General features: G+C 39.7%; 1 protein-coding gene across 1 annotated transcript in view; it reads right to left on the bottom strand.

The window, feature by feature from the left end:
- ppp1r16b (protein phosphatase 1, regulatory subunit 16B) overlaps nucleotides 1–3,019 on the bottom strand; it is a 100,244-nt gene extending 97,225 nt beyond the window's left edge. The window contains exon 1 of the mRNA XM_085354690.1: nucleotides 2,894–3,019. The gene's annotated coding sequence lies outside the window, so the exon portion shown is untranslated. The remainder of the gene's footprint in view (nucleotides 1–2,893) is intronic.
- Between the last annotated feature and the right edge of the window lie 23,105 nt (nucleotides 3,020–26,124).

Here is a 26,124-nt window from a genome sequence, read left to right as displayed (position 1 = left end):
CTTCTAGACTTCTGATTGGCCAACATTTCTGCACGGTTAGGAATCTAGCGCCACCTGCTGCTTTGGCATGTTCATAGCAGCGTTTTCCTTCATTTCTGCCTTTATGTGTGGACGGGATTATTTTTTAAAACGAAAACGGAAAATCTCCGTTTTCAAAAATACCCGTGTACGTGTGGACGTAGCCTCAGTCTCTGACTGGAAGCGCTAATTCGTCATTCGGCTTTTGTCAGACTAAAGTAACTGTTAAAACTGTTTGAAAAGCTCAGCTATACAACAAGGAGAGATTGAGAATTTCCTTTTAGTTCTCAGTTTATTTGATATTGACAAAAGTTAGTCAGTTTTGTCTGTTCTTCTGTAAAACAAACTAAGATTTATTTTTAGAATTAATATTTTGTTTCTAAGTGGAATTGACAATTTAGTCTGTTTCGTTTGTTCTATTTTGAAACTTAAACGCTTTAGCGGCTGCCTTTTGTGTAGTTTGCAATATTTGCCTTTATTTATCTGAAAAAGTCTCATGTTCCTTAAGTACATCTACCCTGTTGAACTTATTATGGGAAATAAATATTTAAATAAAAACAAGCTGCTGATTATTTCACATTTTACTTGTGAGCAACGGCACATTTAAATCTTACAAATATAGTTATTTGGCTGATATCGTGATAGATATCGTTATCGCCTGAAATGAAAAAAACATATCGTGATATGAAAAAATCTCATATCGCCCAGCTCTATTTTACACTAAAATCAGTTCACAGCCACATCTTACATGTTTCAAAGATATAGACTTTACATCTTAGCGCTTCGCTTAAAGTTCAACCAGTTTAACCTTTGACCTTGTTAATGTGTGATCTATTAATCAGCAGCTGATGGGATGACAGTCGCTGTTACCTGAAATAACAACAGCTGGGGGTTGAATTTATCTGTTCGATTGATTATCGGCATTATTACTCAAAACAGTGTGGCCAAATTTGCATTAAAGGCACAGCTTGCCCCCAATTTAGAAGTGATAAACTTTTGGAGTCGCCTCATATATTCACAAATACAAACTTTTTTCTTCATGAAAATTTTGCAAACTAATCTGGATCCAGATATCCTTTCGAATCCAGCAACAAAACTTTGCAGAGGAATGCCGTCTAACTGCTCTTTATTTCTGATCCCTCCTGGGGCCTCCCTGCTACCTGTCACACAAGGGTTGCACCCTCAAGTTTATTATATTTCTATCTGCATCGCAGAGTGAGCTCAGCTGGTACAGTTGACCTCTGGTAGTCAGTGGTTATCTAGTTAAGCACCAACTTGCACAGTATATTTAGCAGCAGCACAATCCGGACTCCTGTTTGTGATGCACACCTGCAGGAGTCCAAGATTTGGGTGTTGATGTTTCGCGTGTACAGACACGCTTCGTCGCTCTTGTGTTGTCGCATGCATGTACAGCAGACATGCACGCAGTACAGCAGAGTGAACCGTCACTCCCCAACATAAGCCAACAGCCAGTGCAGATGCTGAGAGGAACAGCAGGCGGAAAGCGTTCAGGATGTCTCCACACATCAAAGATTTAAAGGTAACACAGCCAGGCAAGAAGCCCACCTGTCTTAGCAACGGGTACACCTGGCACAAAACGAGATGAATGCTGCTGATGATGTTTGGTGCACATCTCTGGAAGCAGCACATTAGGACACTACTGATGTCATCACAGCACTGGGAGGGTCAAACAGATGTTTAATGTGGCCTGATGTGCATTGTAGCCAGCACAGAACGGGTTGTGGTCATGAAATAAAAATAGCAGCCATTTTCAAACGTTTTAGTCACTTATGTTAGAAAAAAAAAGCCAACATATTTGCCAGTTAAAGCTGCTTACATGAGAATTTCAAGCTCTTTTCTGTCTGAGGTCATTGTGAAGTGAATCTCTTTAGACTGTTGGACTGTTGGATGAATTTAGGGATTTGGGGGTGTGGGCGGGTGTATTATGACATGATAAAGGCAGTATTTAGGGGAGTATAAGCTAATGCTTAAACCCTGGTTGAATATATTTGACCAAATCCTTTAATGGATAAAGTGATTATCAAACAAATCAGCAATGAAAAGTACTGTTAGTGATTTTAATGGCTGATTTTGGCATTTGCTGGTTATTCTGCAGGATTTTGCACTGGTGATGGACAAAAAGGGGCAGTTTGCACATTTAATATAACATTTAGGGTCATTTTTAAGTACATCTTTATTATACTCATACATATAAGGGTTACATATTAGACTAATCATTTCAAATCACATAAAGGGGAGGAATAAGTGAGCATGCTACAGTAACAATAAAGCGGAAACTGTATGAGTGCACATACGAAAATGTCCTATATAAAAGTTAAGACGAAGACTCTGCTCGTCGGCACGTAAAGCCTGAACATCGGTCCTTTCAGCCTGGATTGTGGGAGTCTCAAACTCACAAAGTAAATGCAAAATAAACATCTGCAGCTTCGCCCGCTGCAAACAGTCCCGGTGTCCCAGCAGCAGGCAGCCAGCACTCCCGGACTAAAGGAGGGGGAAGACCCATGTGTGTCACCGCAGCGCTGTTATACCAACATCCATGAGGAGATGTTAAAGCCGCTCAACCCGTGTTGTTGTGTTTACTGGCGCCAGCAGCGGAAACGACGCTTTTCACCGGTTTAATTACAGCTCAGTAAGGCGTCTGGTGACCCGCTAAAGGCGGTAAAGTGCGCTAGCTCGGAGTGCTCCAACAGTAGCCGGACATGCCTCTCCTCCTGCCTGTCTACTGCCCCCTTTTCCTCCACGGGGGGAAAAAAATTCCCTTCTTCCATCTTCTGGTTTAGTCTCAAGCGGTCCACGGCAAACACACCCGAAATTAGAAAGAGAGCTGGCAACATGTGTGGATGTTTGCACTCACCTCAGTCCGGGGTGTTCACACTGAGCAGAGGGTCCACTGTGGTATCCAGGAGGTTTAAAGTTGTCCCGTTAGTAAAGAGACACCAGCTGGTGTGAGGAGCTCAGAGTGTGTGTGTCTCTGTTTGTGTGTGTGTGAGTCTGCAGAGTGCCTCTCTCTCTCTCTGTGCTTCAACACCAAGTCACTCCTTGAGGGCGGCGCTAAGAAGGAGGCGGAGACTGATGGAGCCACGGTGGATGGCAGTGGTGCACAGAGTGGTGGCCCGCGGAGGCACCCTTTCACATACATTACGGGTTTTCTCCATTGCTTTGGTGCAAATGTCACTGCAGGACCAGTTAAAGGGTTTTTCACATGTGTGCAACTATGCAAGGGCAGTCAATCAGGGGCGTTTTCAGGATTTTCTAAATGGGGTGGCACAGGAGGGGACCATGAAGACAGCTGAAAGGGGGGGAAGGGCGCATGAAACCAAAATGTTGGGTCAGTAATATTTGATAAGTGTAGATAACTGCTGTAAAAACCACAAATTCTCAAGATCTTCCACAGCCCAGCGTCCTATAGCAGATTTATTATGTGAAAAGTGGAGCTGTAAAAGAATTTAAACATAACCTTGTGATGAACAGTTTTATAAATAATAGATTTATTTACTTCTTTAAAGGTTATAATCCTATTTAAATAGCTTAATAGTTCACAGATTGTATATTCAAATATATTTAACCCTCTGATGCATGAATTATGAAAGCCTTGGTCAAGATTTTTTTCTTAAGTGCTTTTATTCTTCTCAGGACATGAAAAAAAATGTTCAACTCTTTTTTTCCCAAAAATATGTTTTTTTATAAAGTTATAAACTTGTCCACTCCAGTGGACTACATGCGCCTGAGCACTTAGCATGAAATACTGTGAATTTACTATAAAAATTTATTACCTTGTGTTCTATTGTAAATATACAAACACTTGTTTGCTTGTATCCTTTGAAAAACATCTCAGCAATTTTTTTGGAACTTTCAACTCATAAGGCCCCAATGTTTAGACGTAAATAACAAAACCAATCAACAGTCCTAGCTGTGAATCCTACACCTGAATATGGCAAACTATCTCCAACAAGAGCAACATTTTTGAGTCTACACAGTTCTATAACGATGCAAGACAGTATTACCAAGCCCTTAGTAGCATGCTGGAAGAAAACACAAACTGACATCTTAGTCTCTGCATCTCCAAACACTTCTGTGTTCATCACACCTAGGCTGTCCGTAGTTCCTATGTCTCTGTTCTGCTCTGGCAGCCACTCTCATCATCACTGGACTTATCACTGAACTCATCATCACTGCACTCATCAATGAAATCATCATCACTGGAGCTGGATGGAATTTCCTGGACTATTCTGTACGCTGCCTTATTCTTTGCTGCATTTGAAGTCTACAAAATATGATAAAATAATTATTATAGTAACTCAAACTACAGCTGATCTGCACAGAAATATACATTTTAAATGAGTAGCTTATAAATGTAACAATTATATGCTTAATTATAACCAAAACAGTCCCAAAAAACAGTGAGACAATTTATGACTTATGTTAAAAAAATATAGTGGGTAATGCATGATGTCCACTACAGTGGACACATGGTTAATCGTAGTTTTCTACATATTAGACATAACAATTTCTTATTCCAAACAGATAATATCCTTCCCTAGATGTTACTGCATATCATCATATTTTTTTTACCTGTTGGGCTCTTTTAGCATAGAAGGATTGACAGGATATGCCAGCAGTGGTCGGCAGGGGTGACAGTTTGTCTGCCATCTTTGATTCAGAGGAAATTTACTTGCAGTTGCACTAACTGAACACTGAATTGACCTCAATGGAGCATGGCAGCAGAGAGCACTCTAGAGGCTAATATGCAGTTCCACCATAGAAACCAATGCATTAAAGAGATATGTACGTTTTAGTAGCTGTCCACTCCAGTGACCACTATGCATCAGAGGGTTAAAGTACATAAAGTAAATGTATACATGTGAAAGTCAACTTTAGGATCCTATACATCAGCGGTCACCAACCTTTTTTGCGCCTTTGTCGGTCCGACAATATTTTCACGGACTGGCCTTTAAGGTGTCGCGGATAAATATAACAAAATAAGACCAGTACCGGTACCAAAAAAAGAAGATTTATTCATAAGACACGGGAAAAGACCCAGGGAAACCGAGTTAACGATAAAAACAATTTAAAAAAATAACGCTAAAAACAAATAAAAACCCTGAAAACCACAAATTTCACACCCGAGCCTCAACTCTCACAGCCCGGTACCAAACGACTCGGGGGTTGGGGACCGCTGCTATACACAATATTAGTAAGTTATAATTATTGAATTGCTGAGATATATATATGTCTGTAATGTTCATGACCTTAAATATTTGCAGTATTTGTAGACCTTAAATATTTGGATCAAGTTTCTAAGTAACTTGGTCCATAATAATGCAATCCAGAAATAATAAGTAACTAAAGCTTTAAAATAAATAGTATAGAGTACAAAATGAAGTAATTGTATTCAGAATACAGTGGAGAAAAATCAGATAGCAGTGTAGTACTACTTCAAGTACTTGATTGAATGTACTCAGCTACATTCCTACTCATCCAATCAGTGCTTTCATCCAATGGTGTTGTTAGGCATTGTAAGATTAACGGTACTCTAGTGCAACGGTTTTGGTGGGGAGGCACGAGGAGGGGACCAATCATATTTCTAAGGGGAAGTGATACCACCCCTTGTCCCTTCCTAGACACACCCCTGCAGTTAATCAATCCAAATCTGTGATCAGTAAATAAAAACTAAGACCATTATTTCAAGATTTAGACACCAAATGGTTTTATAGTTTTATGAAAAACATTACTGGCTTTGGAAAGAGTACTGCAAAAATGTGGGACTAATGTAGAATAAAAAGGGTTCAGATGCAAAAATGAAATGTCAAGGACTTTTTTTAAAACTGCTGAAAGTGAGAAAAGCAGAATGATCATTGTGAAACTATATTAATCAAAAAAGAGACATATATATATATATATATATATATATATATATATTAGGGGTGCAACGATATTCGTATCGATATTGAACCGTTCGATACAGTGCTTTCGGTTCGGTACGCATATGTATCGAACAATACAACATTTGTAATTTATTTTATCAACTTTCCTTCCGACGATGCTGTCTGTGTTGAGCGCTCAGTGAATCTGCGTTCGACTACTCCGCCTAGGCTGCACTGTCGAGCGCAGATCCACTGAGCACTCAACACAGACAGCATAGTCAGAAGGAAGAGCGCAGGGCAAGCTAGCAAGACACATGGACCTCCCCCACCCTCATTCAGATCTGGCGTTTGGAATTATTTTGGTTTTCATGTGACGTATGACCCTGAAGGTAAGCGAGTCATGGACTAAAGTAAAACAGTATGTTGGATGTGCCATGCAATGCTCAATTACATGGGTGGGAACTAGTGTGTTAGCGCAGTTAGCTCGTTAACGTGTTGGCCGTCTAGCCCCACACACGGGGCGATCGGCGGTAGCTCGTTAACGGAGATTTGCCGTGTTGTGGCGTTAAGGTCATTTCAACGAGATTAACCTGAAAGCACTAGTGGGAACACAACGAATATGACTGCACATTTACGCAGACATCATCCTAGTGCAAAGACCAAAACAACAAGCATGCTACTAACTTTAGCCGAGTCATTTAGACAGCTGTTAGCACATGATTCTCCTTATGCTGCTGAGAATATAGCCCAGAAGAAGCGGATAGTATAGCTTTTATTTTGGAAAGAGCCATTTCTCTGTAATAAACTCTCTTTTCCAAAGATGAGTGATTCCTCAATCAGATACAGGGCTTGCAATATCGCTAGCCCGACGTCCTGGAGCTAGCGATTTTTTTCAGTCGGGCTACCAAAATCTATCTCTGCCCTGCCCGTCGGGCTATTGTAGGAAGGAAAAATATATGTCAATGCTTTTGCATTCTTTCAGAAATGTAGCTGGGTAATTATGTCATTGGCATCGGTGAGCCACTGTCAATATGTGACATATTGAAATCGCGTTTGAATTTGCGCTTGTTTTTTTGCTTTCACTTTGCAATCGCGCGAACTGTGTATAGAGAGCGACAGCACTGGGCCCTGTGCTTCGTACGTCGCTTACTACATCCAAGATCAAATGAAACATCCAAGACCAAACCATCGCGCTAACCGTGAGCGCGCTAATCCGGTTCCCCGAACACACCTGCTGTTGACGATTAGTACAGCTGGACGCAGTAATGTGACATCACTGGGTGTCGTAAAAGGGGCTACGCATCAATAGTGGAAACATTGATCGGCAACCCTCTGATTGGTCGGCGAAAATGTCGACGGAGCGCGCTCGGCTCAGTATTTTTCGGCAGCAGAGCAAGAACTCTTGAGTGAGGGATTTCAGGAGTTTCAGAGTTCAATCAGAACGCAAGGGAACACTGCAAAGGCTGCAAAAGCAAGGAGAGAGGGCTGGCAGAAAGTTGCTGACAAATTAAACTCGTAAGTAATTTAATAATAACAATAATAATGGATTGGGTTTATATAGCGCTTTTCAAGGCACCCAAAGCGCTTTACAATGCCACTATTCAGTCACTCTCACATTCACACACTGGTGGAGGCAGCTACAGTTGTAGCCACAGCTGCCCTGGGGCAGACTGACAGAAGCCAGGCTGCCATATCGCGCCATCGGCCCCTCTGGCCAACACCAGTAGGCGGTAGGGTAGATTTATCGTATCACACTATATTATCCAATATTATATTACATTATATTATATTATATTATAATATGTTATATTATATCCCCTTTCACATTAGAGCCACAACAGGACCCACTAGAACATGGGAACAGGTAAAAGTGACATATAAGAATATTCTACAGAATGGTAATATTTATCACTTATATTGCTTTTCGTCTCTTGGAAAGAGACCCTGAAATAATCTGTTTGTTTCTAACAGCAACCAAGAAAAGGGCAGAGCAAAAAAAAGACAGGTGGTGGTCCTGCACCCCCTCGTCAACAAGTTGGTTAAGTAAATAATATCCTCACGGGATAATCGATATCTCTCTATGAGCACACTGTCGCGCTGAGCTAAAGGATCCTGTCTGTCCCGCAATATACGCTGAATTCTGAAAACTCTCCTTATCAATCTTGCACCTTCCGCAATGGGTGGCTCGCGTATACGGACAGGACATGGCTGCGACAGGCTTCCCAAATCCACCTTCGCTTTTATAGCCGTGGTCTCTCATCTTGATTACACAAAGTAATTTGCAATTGCTACTCTGAAATATGAATTACATCTGTAATAATCACATACATGTAATAGAATGTTAATAGTACATTTCCCTTTTTAAGGAAATGACCTGTATCTATCTGTGTGAAATCAATAAATGGATCAGGTGCTGCATTGTCTTTAGTTACATTGATGTTATTTATTTATGGTGAAACAGTGGTGGAATATCGCTGTTGCTTTCGTATGAATGACGCGGGCATACCTGCGTGGCCGCGATCTAATCCTGTTTACATAAAGTAAACCTGCTCCCCAGCAGGTTTACGCTTACGGCTCTGTTGCTATGACAGCAAGTCCCGGATGGGCTTCGGGGAACCGAACGATCCAGGATCACGCGAAATCGTCAACAATCTCATCCAGCTAACTCACAGCTAACAAGAACAGGCCCCAGATCTGTGAGTGATGATAATTTGTGCACCAATTCCTCTGACATCGTCTTATTAATCGTTAGCTTACTATGCAAACATGACAAGTGAAATCTCCCGCAGCTTAAACATGTGAGAGGTTGATCGCGCAGAGAATCGCTGAGCTTATGTGAGTCCGTGTGTAAAAGCATTTCAGTTCTGCTGAGCCAAATAAGACAGGTCAGGGTGAAGAAGTGACAGCCAAAGAAAAGCTTACCACAAAACGGAGAAGTTATGACAAATCAGACTATAAGGCAAAAAGAAAGTGCAGCTTTATGGTTTCATGGACAAAAGAATTTCTGTGGCTGCAATATGACGAGCTATATAACCAGGGCTGCACATAAGTGGTCCGCAGGTGCGCATTCGCTGTCAAAATAAAAAACACGCACAAGGGTTAGGGTTAAATTTAAAAACTGTACTTTTGAGTTAAAATATATATTTATAATTTTAATAAATGCCAAATTAAAAAGGCATGAACATTTTTTTGTATCGAAAAAATATCGAACCGTGACACCAAAGTACCGAACCGAACCGTGAATTTTGTGTATCGTTGCACCCCTAATATATATATATATATATATATATATATATATATATATATATATATATATAGATAGATAGATAGATAGATAGATAGATAGATAGATAGATAGATCACTCTTTTCCAGGCAAATGTAGAGTGCACAGTAGGTGTATAGCACGTTAATGCAAATATCTAACCAGCCAATCAAATTTCAGGAACCCAGTGCATCTAGGCATGTAGACATGGTCAAGATGACCTGCTGAATGGACTCAAAGGCAGAGCTCACAAAGGCAGACTGAAGTTTTTATTTACAGGTAGATCAGTATAATGAAAATGCACAGAGTGGCGTGGGGGATATCCAGGAAGGGGAAGGCTCCAAGGGGACTCAGGGGTGTCCACACAGGAGGGAGTCCAACTTGCAAACCAAGCCAGCAGCCATTCCACACAATCCAGATCAATGTTCCAGTGATGATTGGCCGTCTACCCACGCCTTAAGTAGGAGCCCCTAATTGCTCATCTTCCACATGTGGGGAACCAGCCACAGGTGAGTTGGGTGGAGACTCAAGAGGAGCCCTGCCTATGGACAATCTTGAACACAAAGCACAGAGAGACACACACACACACACACACACACACACACACACACACAGAGAGAGAAACAGAGAATGCACTGGGGTGCCCGGGTCCTGACATGTTGAATTATGTCATGTTTTAGATTTGTTTGATCGCCCTCTCCTAGTGATGAATTCTATTTTCTTTAATTACCCGTTTTTCCTTTTTTCTCCCTTTTGTCTTTTTGTCACGCCAGAATTTCTATACCTTATTTATTGTTTCACTTTGATCTCTTAAATGTTTCATTTATTGTTTGTTTCTGATCTTGTCCTGTGAAGCATCATCATCATCATTATTATTATTATTATTATTATTATTATTATTATCATCATTATACCCAATAAACCCACCACACACTAAGACAGTTGACTACAGTTATTCGACTATTCGACTTTACACATGTGGTTCTATAAAAATGGGACAGTCTTCATACAGGAAGTTGCAAGCGTGACGTCAATGATGTGTTAGTAACAGCTGGAAACTGTAGACTGTTGTGAGTTCCGTTTATGTAAATGCTGACAGGCAACAATTTAATCACAACACAAGTGTGTTCAAAGGTGGATTCCGAAGAACTAAATCTTTCACAAGCCAAGCTGCTGTGATAATTCATGTAAAATATGCTTTTCTTTTTTTTTTAAACTTCTTTCTTTAAGGGCCATTCTTAGATTGGAGATGTGTTTAATCACATAAATGGACACAAAATCCAAAAACATATATCTACATACAGATAATCAGTAGTATTCATCTTCATATACTGAATATTTATTTGGTGGGTGGCTGACAGACAGACAGACCAACTGAACTGAATTGAACTATATTGCTTCCTGTTCACAATAGCAGGTGGCACGATGGTCCCCGCAGAGCTCAAAATTGGACACATTTAAAGTGCTAGTAGCTTAAATTATCTCGTGATTCGATGTGACGTAAAACAATGTAACACTCTGCAGTCTGACACAGCCCTCTGGTTGCCTGTTGACTCAAACGTCTCACACATATGCCTAACAGGTTTTTGTTTTTTGTTTTAATTTTTTTAATGAGACCAGAGACGTTTTTTACCACACGATTTCATGCGTTGATTTAGGCCTTTAGAAAAGGCTTCTAATGAGTGTCCCAGATTTCAGCCTGAGCTTTCCCACATTAAGAACTGTGCACCATCTTTTAGCACTATGGCTGCAATTTCTTCTCTGTGTGTCTGTGCATCTGCTTTTTCAGATATGATTAGAGAAAAACCTCAAAGATTTCAGAATGGTCTTGGGTGCAGATTATGTTATAGGCTATTTACTTTTCTCTATGACATTAAATCACTACATTTAGAGGTACGCATAAAATTATGTTATCTATATTCTTGGATTCACTCATTTGCACTACTTTTGCAGCCTGTAAACCTGAAATAACTACATGAAAGCTACTTTTGGTGGCTTTGCTCCCTTATTCACAGGAGTCACCACAGCGAGTATCATACCATACAACTCTAATTATAAAGCACTTTAAAACAGCCACAGGAATACCCTTTTTCTGTACAAAGAAAGGGAATAAATACATTGAAAATGATAAAAAATAAAAATAAAAACAACACTGATAGAAAGAACTACAATATAAAAATAACAAGTAAGATCAGTGCCTGATTCTGGATCAAAAGCCCAAGAGTATAAATGCATTTTAAGATGAGTTTTCAAAATGGACATTGTAGACCGATGTCTAACATTTAAACAAAATTAATCCACAACTTAGGGACAACCATGGAGAATGCTCTGTGGTTTTTGTATATGTAGGAGCAACTGGTCAGACGTCCTGAGAGCTCAGACAGTTCAATTCAGTTGAATGCAATTCTATTTATATAAAACCAAATCACAACAACAGTCGCCTGAAGCAGCTTTACCCAATAAGAGTGTAGGGGTAACGCAGCAGAGGTAAGCCTTTTCAGCGCTGCATTACCCTTCCTACCCTTCCTCATGTAACCCCAGAGAGATTTGTATTTCTTCCTGGGATTAAACTGAGGATGTTTCATTTATTAGGTGAATGTGTAAACCACAACTGGTCTTTATCTTTATTGCAGTCAAAAAATTTGACCAATAAAGCTGTTTCTAATTCTAGCTTCCCCCCCCCCCTACACATCAGCCTTGTTGCTCTAATAACACTAATGTTTGTTTTCCAGCTACGTTTAATTTAAATTTAAACCTTTTATCCCAATGAGAGAATATTTATTGTAAGCTTTACATTACATTTATTAATTGCCAGTATTCTTACTCATCTTAAGGCTCAGGAGTTGTCAGTAACAGTCTGAAGCTGAATAGGAAATTGACTTTGTCTTCGCCACCTCGTCTCTCTACTCAAAAAGTCGACCTTGGATCAGATGTGATGCATATGAAAAAGGAAACGAGCCACTGTGATTCCTGTATCACTCTTTTTATTTCTGTATCTTCGATTCTTGCACATATCTTTTCTCTCTCCTCTGTCTCATATCTATCTCTGGTTATACACCTCAAACAATCTCTCGCAGACTGAAGTGGGTTTTCAAATTTTTAACGTCTTTCATGGAAATATGTGTATATAAAAGCAACAATATAACCAAACAGGACGCTACACTGTATGATTTACTTACCAGCACACTTGTAATTAGAAAACACTTAAATGTCACATTTGAAATGCTCAGCATCCATCACTAAATTCATGGCAAACCATTTTTTTATCATTATGCAGCCACATTAAATTGATTGCAGCTTCATCGAACTGCATCGCTAGGATAAGCTGTACTTAAAATTTACTGAGAAACGTGGCCTGTGCTTCGCTGAGGCTCCTTTTTCATTCTCAGTGGCAGGGGGGCAACTGTAGCGATCACTCTTTTCCAGGCAAAGTCTAAATGGTTTATTTTTTTATGAGTGTCGTTGCACAAAATGAGGCCTTCCACAAATATGTGAAGCCATTCTTCACCCATGCTTCTCTGTGCAATCTGAAAGGGAAAATTAAAAAAAAATGGTGATAATTTTACTATTCTTTTACTATTGCTACCCAACTGGCTTCTATGGACAATACTGTCAAACAAGTTGTATTATTTCAGCGAGATGTTTCATCTGATGAAAAATGAAATGATCTCAGTATTACGGTAAGAACTTCTAACAAGCAGTTACATATATAATGTGAAATTAATTTGCATCTTCGCAATCATGATAATCTAAAGACTTTATTGATACATCTGTGCCTAAAGATGTAAACTGTAAAAGTGTTAACACCACACACCCTAGCTGAGAATCTGGGTCAGCAACGGCTGATGGAGTTAAGTATTTGCTCATACCTATGTGCCCCCCTTTTGCCTCTTAACCCCAATCTTCCAGGTCCCATGGTGGCTGTAAATGGTGTGCAAGCTTAAGACTTTACTCTACATATTTAATGGATTTGCACTTGGCCCACTTCTCCCAAGGAACAGAAAGGGGTAGTTGTTTTGTTGATAACTCAAAAAACAAAGCCCACAAGTATCAGCAGAGAAAGAGGTTTCGTTCCCCCCTGTTTTAAGCGTCCGTGCTAAGCTAGGCTCACCATCTTCTGGCTCCAGCTTTAAGTTCAGTGGACAGACATGAAAGTCATGTGGAGCTGATTTCTTTAACCTTGTTGAGGAGAGCATGGAGCTGCTTATGGTGACGTGTTTAAAAATGATTAATCTGATCATTAAGCAATGGAACTGAAAGTAAGTTTGCACTCAGAAGCGCTCCATCATCATTGGTTTCATAGTTTAAAAAAGCAGGCAGAGGACAAAAAAGACAAACTGCTTGACTGATGAAACCAGAAGACAGACAGATAATACCCAATGCTATGGCTGAACTCTTCTTGGAAGAGCAACTCGGGCAAGATCATTTTTCTTTGTGTGATGCTATTAAAAATGTATTATAAATCAGCACACAGCACGTCTTTCTGCCCCGCAGTGATCCACCCTCTCTTTTATGCATCTCCATATCTTTGTCTTCTCGCTCTGTTGTGAAGACTGGATTGGCGCCAAGAAGCTGCCACGAGCAATGAGTCCATATTGTTAACTCCCACATTAAGATATTAATACATCAGTGAGGATCGAGTGTGCTCTTATTATCAACCACTTAATTTTTTTCAATCAATTGTATATGAATCAGACTGTTATTAATCATAATGTAATGTATACAGTCACATACTTTCTTGCGGAGCGCTGCTGCATATATTATCGAGCTGCTTCGTGTGGTTTACAACGGTGTATCCATATAAATGGCCCACCCTGTAGAAAAATTACAACTCGTACACCCATGACTTTTTTCTTTTTTTGTTAGAAATACCAGGACTTTTTTTCTGCAGAAATTATGCTGTACCAGCGATTCTTCTGAGTACAGAAAACAGTGTCATTATTATGGCCCCAGGAAAGAGAATTCACACAAGACTGTATTTCCTGAGTGCACTTATACTATGGCTATTTGCATATTGCTGATGTGTAACATCGACTTAAGCAAACAAAACAAAGACTTCCAAGCACAAGGAAAGTGGTGCATTGGTTTTGGATAGATAGCTTTTTTTTTATCTGGTTTTGTTGTTTTTGCTGTTGTTGTAATATACTGTAAGACCTTATTGTCATCCACAGATTTAGAATGGCTTAAAATTTGTTCATTAAGTTCCAATATAGTTAAAAAATGACAATCATATCAAACTGCAGGATTTTGCATTCGGAGACATAGTTCATTCCTCGACCTCCCCACCCTTCCATGCACAAATGTGGAAAGCATGAGTTCAGGAGGTGAGCAGCAAGACCCCTGTATCAGTGCAATCAGTGATAACAGACGTGACACTGATTTAAGTAGACACAATATGAAAGGTGGAGGTGCTGTTGAGGTCGAGTTCCAAAGTGGCTTGGAGATATATGTATCTAATGTGCACTATGTGCGATGTATGATAAGGTGAGCTAAGACCAACCTTTATTAGTCCCACACATGGGAAATTTTTTGGTCACGGCAGAAAGTACAAGATAAGAGCAGTAAAAATTAAGAAAAGGAAAAAACCCAATAGAATGGAATAGTATGGAAAGGACGCTTAGCAGGACCAGTGCTGAGAGCAGCTGATCTACTGGGAACTGCAAGTGAGAAATTAGACGGGTTGTGAGCTGATTGAGCTGATTAATGATGTATGAAAAGAGAAAAAAAATGAGATCGCCAATGCCTAAAAATTTACTTTGAAGGGTCTCTTTGGTAGTACTGCTAAGAACACACAGACAAGTGAAATATGACAACAGACCTCAATGAAAAAGTGTTTTTATAAGGAATTGAGGCAGAGAGGCCCAGGATTGTTCTTTAACAACATTTTACACTTTATTGGCTCAGGATGGGGCTTTTCAATGTAAAACCATGATGTTAACTATATCTAGTAGCCATGATTGTTAGATAAATGTAGTAGGGGTAAAATGTATGATATTTCACCCTTTAATATAGTGAAGTAGAGGTGGTGGCATAAAATTAAGATAAGTGAAGTACTTGCTGCCCACCACTGGCTGCAGGCTCCATCTTCACTCTGTGTTAGATTCTGGCACTTGAACTGAATATTGAGCTCCTCTCCACCCTGCCAATGCAATCAGTGATCATCACGCACATGCTGAGAGGAACAATATTCCGTCTCTGAAGAAAGATCTGAAGGTCTAAGCATTCTTTTGGCAGATTTGACACTTAACCAGATTATGTTGTGATTCAACATTGTGTCATTCTCTCTCATCTGCATTGGCAACAATAAAAATAATTTCTCCTCTGGCTTCTTTTTCTTCTCGGCTTTGTATTGCTGTTCCTTGTAGGCTATGCCAGTAACTGTTAAAGCTTTAAATGTAAACCTATGTTTAGAATTTGGCCGAGACGTCCTTTCATTTCTGGCAATGACTGTACGAAAGCTGCTCTTCCTGTTTGAACAGGCACAAAAATGACATAGCACCTTTCCAAATCTTAAAACACATAACAGCAATAACAGCAGAGGGGTAATTTTCTCTCAGCTGGAGCCGTGCTGCTGTCCGCCCTGCAGTAAAGCTTTCTTTGGAGATTCTGACTGAAATTTAACACCTGTGAACACAGTTAACCGGATCATATACAAAGGTTACAAAGTAAAAGTGTGCAGTAAAAGAAAGAATCCCTGCTTATTCCCTGGACAACTGACTCTTCAACCAAAACAGATACTCTGCTCCTTTGCTTTACATATATTACTGCTATTCACAGCTCAATAGTGACAGTTCTTCAGGGAACTGCCAGCAATTAGTAAAAAGGAATGATGAAAGCGTTCCTTTCACCCTCAATTGCTCTTTGATTGCAGCCTGCGGCTTTATGTAGAGATACAGAAAGGTAAGGGCTCCTTCTAGTGGCTTGTTCAAGAAGTTACATGTAGAAGCAATTCAATAATTATTGTCACGCTGCTAAAAGAAGCACAAAAATACTCATGTTACCAATATGTGAGAAATGGAATATAACTTTCACACGCTGTGTATCTGTATGCCCTCGGAGAACCTTTTAAGTGTAGAAGGATAGCACATTTTAATTATGATTCAACTGTAGTGCCCACATTGTGACACAGAGGGGTGCTGGTGTGGTGTTGCACTGCATTTCCCGAACGGCAAAGTGATGCTGATGGAAGCAATGCCTCCCTACACTTTCTACTTACCTCAGCAACTGCGCAATAGTTTTACAAGCTTCTGAATAAGTAGTTGGTGTAGGAATGAGATGGCGCTGCAGTAATGCATTAAAATTTGCGTGTATACTAACTGAAGATTGAAAAGTGAACATAAATAACACTTTATCATTCCATTTGTGAACAAAGTGGGGAAAAGAGATGCTAAAGTTACAAGCAGACGACTTAATATTGATCTTTTGGTCTCGTGACTGAATAGCATAAAACCTACAAAATAATTTTATTAGTTAATTATGATTATTACCATCATCGTTATTATTAGCAACTGCTATTTAATCAATAAATCACGTGGCAGCAGTTGAAATGCCTCCATGTGATGCTGTACGTCACAATGCATTTAGGCACGTAGACATTGTCAAACTGACCTGCTGAAGTTCCAACTGAGCCAGAATAGATTAGAATAGAACAGCCCTTTATTGTCATTGTACATGTACAGCAACAATTGTGGGAGTTAAGTTAAATGACTTTGAAAATGGCATGGTTGTTGGTGCCAGGCAGGCTGGTCTGAGTACTTCAGGTCTGTTGATAGGTGCCACTGCTGTTGAATATGAATGGAAAACTGATGATGCAACTTATCAAAGTGTCACATAGAAGATTGGCCTGAAATCCATTTCTGCTGCATTGTAGAGTCGGATTTTGGCATGAACAACATGGAAGAACGAAGCCAGAGTGCCGTGTAGCATCAGTTCAGGCTGATGGCGGTGGTGTAATGGTGTGGGCGATGTTTTCTCAGCACACTTTGTGGCCCAAGTTGAGCACTGTTAAACACCAAAGCCTACCTGAGTATTCTTGCTCACCGTGTCCTTCCAATGTCACGAAGCTCAAATCATTTCAAAGTTGTGTCTTGAACATGAAAATGGGTTCACTCCATAATCACCAGATTTCAGTCTAATAAAACATCTTTGGAATACGGGAGATTCACATCGTAGATCTACAGCCAACAAATTTACAGTAAGTGAATGATGCTATCATGTCAGTGTCGACAAAATCTCTGAGGAATGTTTCCAGCACTTTGTTGAACCCATGCCAGAAAGAATAACATGGGTCTAAAGGTAAAAGAAGGTCCAGCTGAACACTAATAAAGTGTAAATAATAAAGTGATAAGAGAGAATATGTACTTTTTACTAAATATTTTTGAATCATCTAAGTGTCTATTCATGAGGTCAATGTGTGAAAAGGAGAGCAACAGACAGACTGGTCATCACTTTTCCCATTCCACTGAATTTCCACTGAGTTCATTCTGAGCTGTAACTTCAGAAGAACAAAGCACACTTTTATTTGCTTGTTATTTCCTCTCCCCATCCCCTTTGACATATTTAATTCCCCTGTCAAATTACACTGCAACTTGCTGCTGAGCTCACATTTCACCAAGGCTACTTTGTTCAAAGTGTTCAAGTGAGGGTTAATCCCAAAGCAGGATATTAATCTGAATGAAAGGCGAGTTGGTTAAATATATCAAGTGCAGCCCAGCTTGAATAGTTTCTATTGTCTGAAAATTTATGTAATCTCCACACTCCTGCTAAATCTCTCACTTGTAAAGTAACAACAGAAAAAGTCCATAATTTTATGCAAATGAAAGTCTGATATGTCTGAGCACATTAAACCACGTTCATGACATTAAAGCATGACCGTGATAAATAAAGTGAGAAATTGATGAATAACTTTAAATTTTTTTGGCATAACATTATTATTTTCCTAAAAAAGCACACTGCATTAGATTTGGCAAAGAGAAATTCGTTATTAAAGATCATTTCATTACTTCAATATTAATATGCAATATGAAAACCAAGTTCATACACTTGATAAAAATCCACAAATTGTCCCTTCACACCAAGAATCAGGAGATTTTGCAAGTCATTCACACGAAAATCCATTGTACAGCATACCACATAAGAAGGGCAGGCTTCACGTGCTTGACGTGAGCTAGGCAGCAGATGTCTGGCCCTTTTCCCAGGTCTACTACGGTAAAGCTGAAGGCCCGAGGGATTTAGCAATCCAGCTTAATGCACACATGTCAGTGTAAGCTAATGAAAATCCCGTGCATCAACAATTTCCCTATCAATAAGTCTTTTTTGTTAGCATAAACCAAGTAACAACATCGAATGTGACGCATGGCTCAGTGAAGGAAATTTGGCAGCTAAAGAATGCAAACCTGATCGTCAGCACAGGTAGAGTTCCTCACTCCAGATCGAGTTTCAGTCGTTGGCCTTGCTTGTTATGAGGTCATGGGTGCATACACCCAACAAGAAAGGGAATTTAAACGTGCAAAGTAATAAAAATGCACACTTCTGGAGTTCTAACAGGTAAATGAGCTTTCACTCCCTCACACACAGACACATCAATGCACACACAACCCTGATGCAGTGTATTAGCAGATCTGCAGGGCTTTAGTTAGTCAGCTCAAGCAAATGGAAGCATAGCATGCTTAAAGAATTAGCCCAATATTTTTTCTAATTTTGTATGATTTTTAAATGTATTAATAAATGTTTACCAATCGTCAGTGAAACAGTAAAGTCAAAGGGTTTGTTTTACAGTTTTATCTGTGACTTTTACAGTTCACTTTCCAAATGGAAGGACAATTTGTTTGCATCTCAAATGGAAAAGAAAAACTTCTAAATCAGAAGTGCTTGACTCCCTGGTGTAACCCATAAATGCGCATGGCTGCCCATTCCTAAGCCTGGTTCTGCCAGAGGTTTCTTCCTGTTAAAAGAGAGTTTTTCCTTCCCCCTATTGCCAAGTGTTTGCTCACAGGGGTTGTCTTATTTTTGGGGTTTCTCTATATTATTGTAGGAGCTTTACCTTACAGTCCAAAACACCTTGAGGGGATTTGGTTCTATATTAATGAAATGAAATTGAAATATATAATAGGCCATAATGTTTTTTGAGTCCATGCTCACAACACTTGCTCCCTGATGTGTTGCACCACTGAACCTGGTGAGATTGTTGTAATTTATGAGCAAAGATATTGAACAAATGCCATATTTTTAATTAATCATAGTGAAAAGTCAAAAAACCCAAAGTGTTGCTATGGATCAAATGCTAATTTAATCTTAGTTCATACATGACATATTGGCCTGAAATATATTTAATGTTATGGATATGAGAAAATGTAACATATTTAGGATCCATCCTCTGGGCACCATAGATGCCTATATGCATTTCTAGGAAATCCATATGTAGTTATATGCAATTTGTATGCTGAGATATTTCAGTTTGGACACAGAGGAGGACAAGAAGGAGGAGATGGAAGGAAACTACAATTACCATACCCATGTGATTATCACAGCTAAAAACAAACACGGAAACAAACAAAAACCCTCAGTATTATCAAATAAATCACATAAATGCATTTCTTTTTATGAGTTACCACTGACGTTTTCTTGTGTTTTTTTTAATGGGCAGATTTTAAATTTCAGGTTAGATTATTGTTTATTACTGTCTGCAATTTGCCTTTCAGCAGGTGATGCAGTCATCTGCAGCCAAATTCTCAATCTCCATGGAAACGCACAGCAGCCGTAGGAGGAGCGTGCCAACAGGAGGGTTAGCAAGCTGATGTCCAGGAGGCGTAACCTTGCATAGTCTCATCTGGGTCCTTGAAACAATAGCAGGAAGAGAGCAGACAGCTCTACTGGCCCTCCGTGCCCTCTATTGCTGTGGGGCGCTCTCTGCCAGCTTTTTTTCCTCAGTATATCTGAAATACACGCACACACAAGCAGAAAAACAAAGAGAGGGAGACTTGCAATGATCCAGACTGTCTGTAGGAAAGCTGAGAGGTCAGTAAAAACAATAACAGGATGTCACAAGGAATTTATCTGTCCAGGAGGATGGATCCTTTCCACCTAAATGCTGTGAGCAGACTGCTGCAGGGTTGGAGTGAATGAGTCATACCGGGCTTCACAGTATGTTTGAAATGAGATATCTGCAAGTAAGTCATTCCTTGTGCCTTAGTGTGTGCACGAAGCGTGATGCATTTCACATAAGATTGCAGTGAGAGGGCAGAATGAAAGATAGGCTTAGTCACAGTGGTGCTTTGAGCTAAACAAAAGCAGATCAGTTAGCACCCAAAACCCAGGTGAGAAAGATGGAAATGTCATTAGTCCAATGGGTGCTTGCTCATAAACCAGTCATCCTTCGGGCAGTATGGATGCCTGTACAAATTTTCATCTCAGCTCACGCAGCAGGTGTTCAGATATTACAGTCTTGACCAGCTGAAGCTGAAAATAACCCATAATGTAGCATTTTCACACAGCTGTGAATGTATCTCAGGAAGTAGTGGTCAAACTTTTAGACAGATGGGACTTTGGATGTGAACGTGCCATTTTACACAGCTGATTCATTGTTTAATGTGAGCATGAAGGTTGGTTATTGACCTCGCAAATGGCAGTCTGGCAAAAACTGGTGGCATAAGTAACACTTACCGGAAATGCTTATATTTTTAGCTGCATCTTATGGCCTTCAACAGGGAAAGAGGGCTGAAATGTCCAGTAAGCGGATGCTTGTGAGATTTATTTCAACATTGCTTTGTTGCTTAGTCATTCAGAGTCAGGCTCTTCATATTCAATGCTGCTATTCATTGTGACAGCTGCAGAAGTTCAGCTGTTTACAATCTTATGAGACTTATTTTTTGTGAGTACTATAGCCATGTGGGTATGGTACACTGACAAGTAAAAAGGATTTATTGTAAATCTGAAAATATGATATACTTTATCTATGCAGAGTTTGCATATAGTCACACAACTTTTCATAGTCAGAGGGGCCAGTATAGTCATCTTTATGGGTTGCTTTTTACCCTAGAGACTAATAATAAACTATTAGAGGTTAGGCTGCTCTCCAAACGTACTGCATCATAAAAGCTTAGACAAATGGTGCCTTAGCTATAAAAGCCCTATATTCTTTTTAATAGCTAAGGTCATTTGGGCGGATACCAGCAGAATCTCCCCTCCAGAGCTTATTAAAAGTTGAACCAAGGTGACAGAAACAATATATTTATTTTATAATATGATACAGTTTTACAAAGAAACACTACACTATTGTAAGAATCCACATGAATAAAGGGGATGAAAGAGCAAAAGGTTACTTTACATAAAAACATATATATCCTTTATCTGATAAGCTTCATTATTTGGAGAGAGTTAAATAAAAAGATGGGAAAAGCTGAAATCTAACATTCATTGTTGTAATAATTAAAACAATGACTGGACAACATTTTTTTTCCTGGTAGTCAGGAGGCTATCTGTCTACTATGCGATATAAAATCTTGAAGTTTCCTCACGTGTGAGCAATCAGTAAAGAAAATATTTGTTTTCTTAATATAAATTTATATTTTATATGTATGTCAAGTACGCAAATGGTTATATGTATAAATGTTTTTCCCCTAACTTGTTTATCTTGATATTCATGCTAACATTTCACTTAAAATAATAATAATAATTATTATTATCATCCTTTTACAGAGAAACAGCAAAAAACTGCACCTTTCCCTGGTGTTTTTGATGTTAACGCTAGGTTTTGAGGTTTAAGCTAAAAAGCGCCAGAGGAGCAGATTGAGGTACAACTGCACATCATGTGGTTGCTGCTGATGAGCCCGGCGGAGTGACGTCAGCCGCAAGGTGAGAAGGATAACGTGGACTGAAAGCGGAGGAGAGTGTATCCTCGGTCATCTCATCCCGTCCCATCTGCTTGTTGTCATTATCACTCACAGAAAGACTCGCTGCTGCTGCTGGACTACATGGAAACACATTCTTTCCACGCTCGGTCGAGCCTTCGGACACCGGGGGCGTCGACAGCATTTTCACAGGTAAGGAAACCGGTTTTATTTGTTGGACGCGACGCTTTGTTTCCACTTAGCCACCTACCCTCCTTTTTTCTAGTTTGGCAAGCACGGTGATATTTTTTTTCTGGTTAAAACACAAGTCTTATCCTACACAAAAAGGCTGTCTTTATTGAAAATATTTCTAGAGCTTTGTGCAATTTTTCTATTGCATTCGCTTATAAAGGTTTCTGGTTGCTAGGGTCTCTGAACCTGTTACTATGGGCGTTTTCCGCCTCACGTGCAGCTGAGAGCCTGAGCCTATACAAAGCGTTGATTCCCCTAATTTTAATCGCTGCATATTATGGTAGCAGTATGCATTTGTTCATGTTTTAAGCCTATACTCTTTTTAGACAGTTTATAAAATCTAATATTGGAATATATTGATATGTGTTGAGGAGGATATTTTAGGCTTCATCTAAAAACTGCAGGTTCTGTGTTCAGTTATAGATAAACTATGTAGACACTTTCCAAATCACCTCAAACACATCCTTGGTGCTTCAGTAGTATTTGTTTATTTATTATGAGCCCGATTAGTAGTTCCATAAACCTGTCCTAGTCTTCCTGGATTTTAGTTAAAACAGCATTACATTACTTTAGGACACAACAAACCACAACAACATGAGCAGTTCCAGCAAAAACAATTTTTAAAAAGTTACTTGTTTACATTTTAAATATTGATTTCAGTGTTAATTTAGTCATTAAGGGTGGATCAGTGTTTTCATTGCTTTACACAGTATTACTTTGGCTCTACTTAATGCAGCTGCATTGTAAATGTTTGTAGTGATAGGCCATTTAATAACAAGCCTAACAAGTTCTTTTTTGGGGGGCGGGGTAGTAGAGTCTATCCCCCTTCAAAAAAAGGACATAGTTGGTTAATTACCTGTTCTGTTGTAGCAGTTAGCAATTATGTTAAGCATTCCCTATCACAAAATACCTTAAATAAGTAGAATACAGCTCAGTAAAGTGTAACACAATATGTTAAAACAAGTATGTAGAAACTAATTTGAAATCAGTACAGTGAAATATATTAAATTTAACAAACCAAAATAAAACAGGATTAATGCTTTTTGCTGTTGGTTTTCAAGTTAAGAAAAAAAAAAATCTCTTTCAATCCATTGCTTTAGACTGGCATGTGTCTACAGTTTTGTGTACTGTAGTGGTAGACCCTTTAATATCCTGGGTTTTATGATTGCTATTCACATGGATAAAAAGATGTGGCCACTGTGAATGTTCTCTGTAAACAGGAACAATTTTTGCTGCACTGGTAAGAGATAATACCTGCAAAAGCTTGGCCAGTCGGTGTTTGCTTCCAGGTCCAAAGGGTAAGGGTAAGAGTCAGTGCAAAATACCTCTGTCTTGTAATCCACTTTAGCTCCATATGGCAGAGGAGAACGTATTCTAGCTTTCATTGCCATTAGACTAAGCCCTGCTCTGCTCAGCGAACACATCTATGTTCTGGCAGCCTGTCTGTTTTCAATAGAGAGAATATAATGATGTCAACGACTTGGGATAGCTCAGTAGGTAGAGTGGTGGCCCCATGATCGGAAGGTGGGGGGTTCGATTCCCCTGAACAGCTACCCTGAGGTACCCCTGAGCAAGGTACCGTCCCTACACACTGCTCCCCGGGCGCCCAATGGCTGCCCACTGCCTCACTGAGTGAATGGGTTAAATGCAGAGAGGGATTTTCCCCACGGGGACCAATAAAGTACACTTTCTTTCTTTCTTAAATATTAAGACTTAACCTGTGACATCTCATCGCTTCAGTCGTTGCCCTTTTCCAGCACCAGAGATGACAGTGTGTGTTTGTGAAAATGCTCAGTGAACGAAATGCAGTCACTGAAATTGTTTTTCTTTTTTAACCTGGTCAGAAGAGATCTGGTTACACGCTGCAGATCATGTTCCTGATCATTTATTGTGGTTATGATCGTGTAAGTGTAGGGTTTCAGGAAAACAATATCATTGTATGCTTTGTTGCCCTTTCACTGCCAATTTATGAAGTAGAACTGAAAGTCAACAATGAAATACCTTGAGCCTGATCTTCTGTGTAGGGTGGGGAAAGAAGGAATCTTTTCTAAGAATGCAAGCTGTTATCATAAGCCTTAAGGTGATTATTATTTCTTATGAACCAACCGGGCTTGTGCGTCTTTCATGCCAAGCATAGTCTCTTGAAGTTGTAAACACAGCAGAACTCGCCATAGTTAGTCCATGTAAGCCCAGCTTGCCTAAAATAAATCTTTCTAAAACCTCAATGAGCCAAATTGGAAATGCTTTACTAATTAACTGAAGCTGAACTGTTTCAGGTAACCTACTTTGAGTTCAATCATGTCATGAGAAGCAAAATAGAACAGCAAAGTAGTGCATGAGCCTCTGTACAGTTTTAGTCGGACTTTTAAGGTTTTTACATTTGGTTCAGTCTCAGAGCTTCACCCAGGGACGCTGAGTGATGCATCGCTATGTTCATATGAGCAGATAATGAAAGCTTTTCCCCAACTCACTTCCCGTCTGTGCTTTCAGAAGGTCAACCACACGGCCCCGATGACTTAGTGTGCCGAGCTAGTGTGGAATTCGATTGCTGCAGCTCAATTCTGCCCGTCTGTATGTATACAGTGAAAAAAGCATGTGCATGACTCATTTTTTTCCCCATCCAAGAAAGTGTTTTGTACATGTTCACCAAATGTTTGCCTCAGTGGTTTCTGTGGAATTGTACTGGTTATGGTTGCTCTAATAAAAACATGCTAGCATGGGCTGCATGGTTATTTGATGATGCAGTTCACCACATCGCTTTGTTTCTGTGAGCTTCTGTGTCAGTAAATAAGCGAGCATGCATCTGATACACGGCCAGGTTTTTGACTGTGTGTGAATATGAGCTGTTGCCACTCACACTGTGTCATCATTTGCTTGGATCTGGAGGTGTGGATGAGTCTGCCTCAGTCTGAGCTGCATGGCTATTTTAGTTTACATTTTTTAGAATCTCTTAGCGAGACAGTTTCCATTAAGAGAATCTGAGCAGGACTTTGAAACTGATGTATTTTAATGGGAAAAGTCTTCTTAAATGGTCCAAATTCTTCCCTTGTATATTAATTGATGAGACCAGTCTGCTGAAAATTTGTGTTCAGGATATGAAAACTTTTGTCCAGAAACACAAATCTGTGGAAACTGTGAGGCTTTGTGGCTCTATAACCACATTTTATCCTAATCTGTCATCTTTTATCTTTGAATGTTTTTCTTCCCCACCTGTTTTCTCCTTCACTTCCCTGTCTTACTCCTCCCTTTCCCTCCGCTCCGCAAAGGCTCAGTGGTCTGTTTGCCAAGAGTAGAAGAGAGCAGGGCATGAGGCTGAGCTGGCTGTCACATGCCATCTGCGGGGTCACATGAAGACACGCCATCACGTTCTCTACTCTCCTTTTTTCCCTGGCGTATCTCTGAGCCAAGGAGGATTGGCAGATAAGGTGTGAAAGGGGCTTGAGTTCAGAGGAAAGCCAGTCAGCAGTCAAAGTCAAAGAAGACAGCCTGATTCTAACTTGCAATTTAGTGTCTACATAATTTTATTATTGCCTTACAATATAAAGCGCCTTGAGATGACTGTTGTTGTGATTTAGTGTTATATTGTTATTGAATTGAATTTAAATAGTTTAGGAAATCAAATACAGAAACAGGGACCTCAGAGACTTCAGGTTGGCGTATTAAAATAAACAAAGAAAAATAAGGAGTGTGTTAGTGTCAGCACAGAGCGGATGAGAAAGCTAGAATCTGAAGAGGTGTCCCTGCGGCCTTCAATTTGTTTTTGTCTTGTTAAACACAAACTGAGTTTTGAGAGTCACTGGGACCACTGCCAAGCGCTGAGATGCCAGTAACACAGAACGTGTATCAGGCTCGCCAGGTAAACTGTCAACAGGAGGACGC

The sequence above is a fragment of the Diplotaxodon limnothrissa genome, linkage group LG5, assembly GCF_057381915.1.
Source record: "Diplotaxodon limnothrissa isolate DT_005_m linkage group LG5, D_limnothrissa_male_GT1.1, whole genome shotgun sequence".
Classification (NCBI taxonomy): Eukaryota; Metazoa; Chordata; class Actinopteri; order Cichliformes; family Cichlidae; genus Diplotaxodon; species Diplotaxodon limnothrissa.
This window is presented reverse-complemented; position numbering and strand designations above follow the sequence as displayed.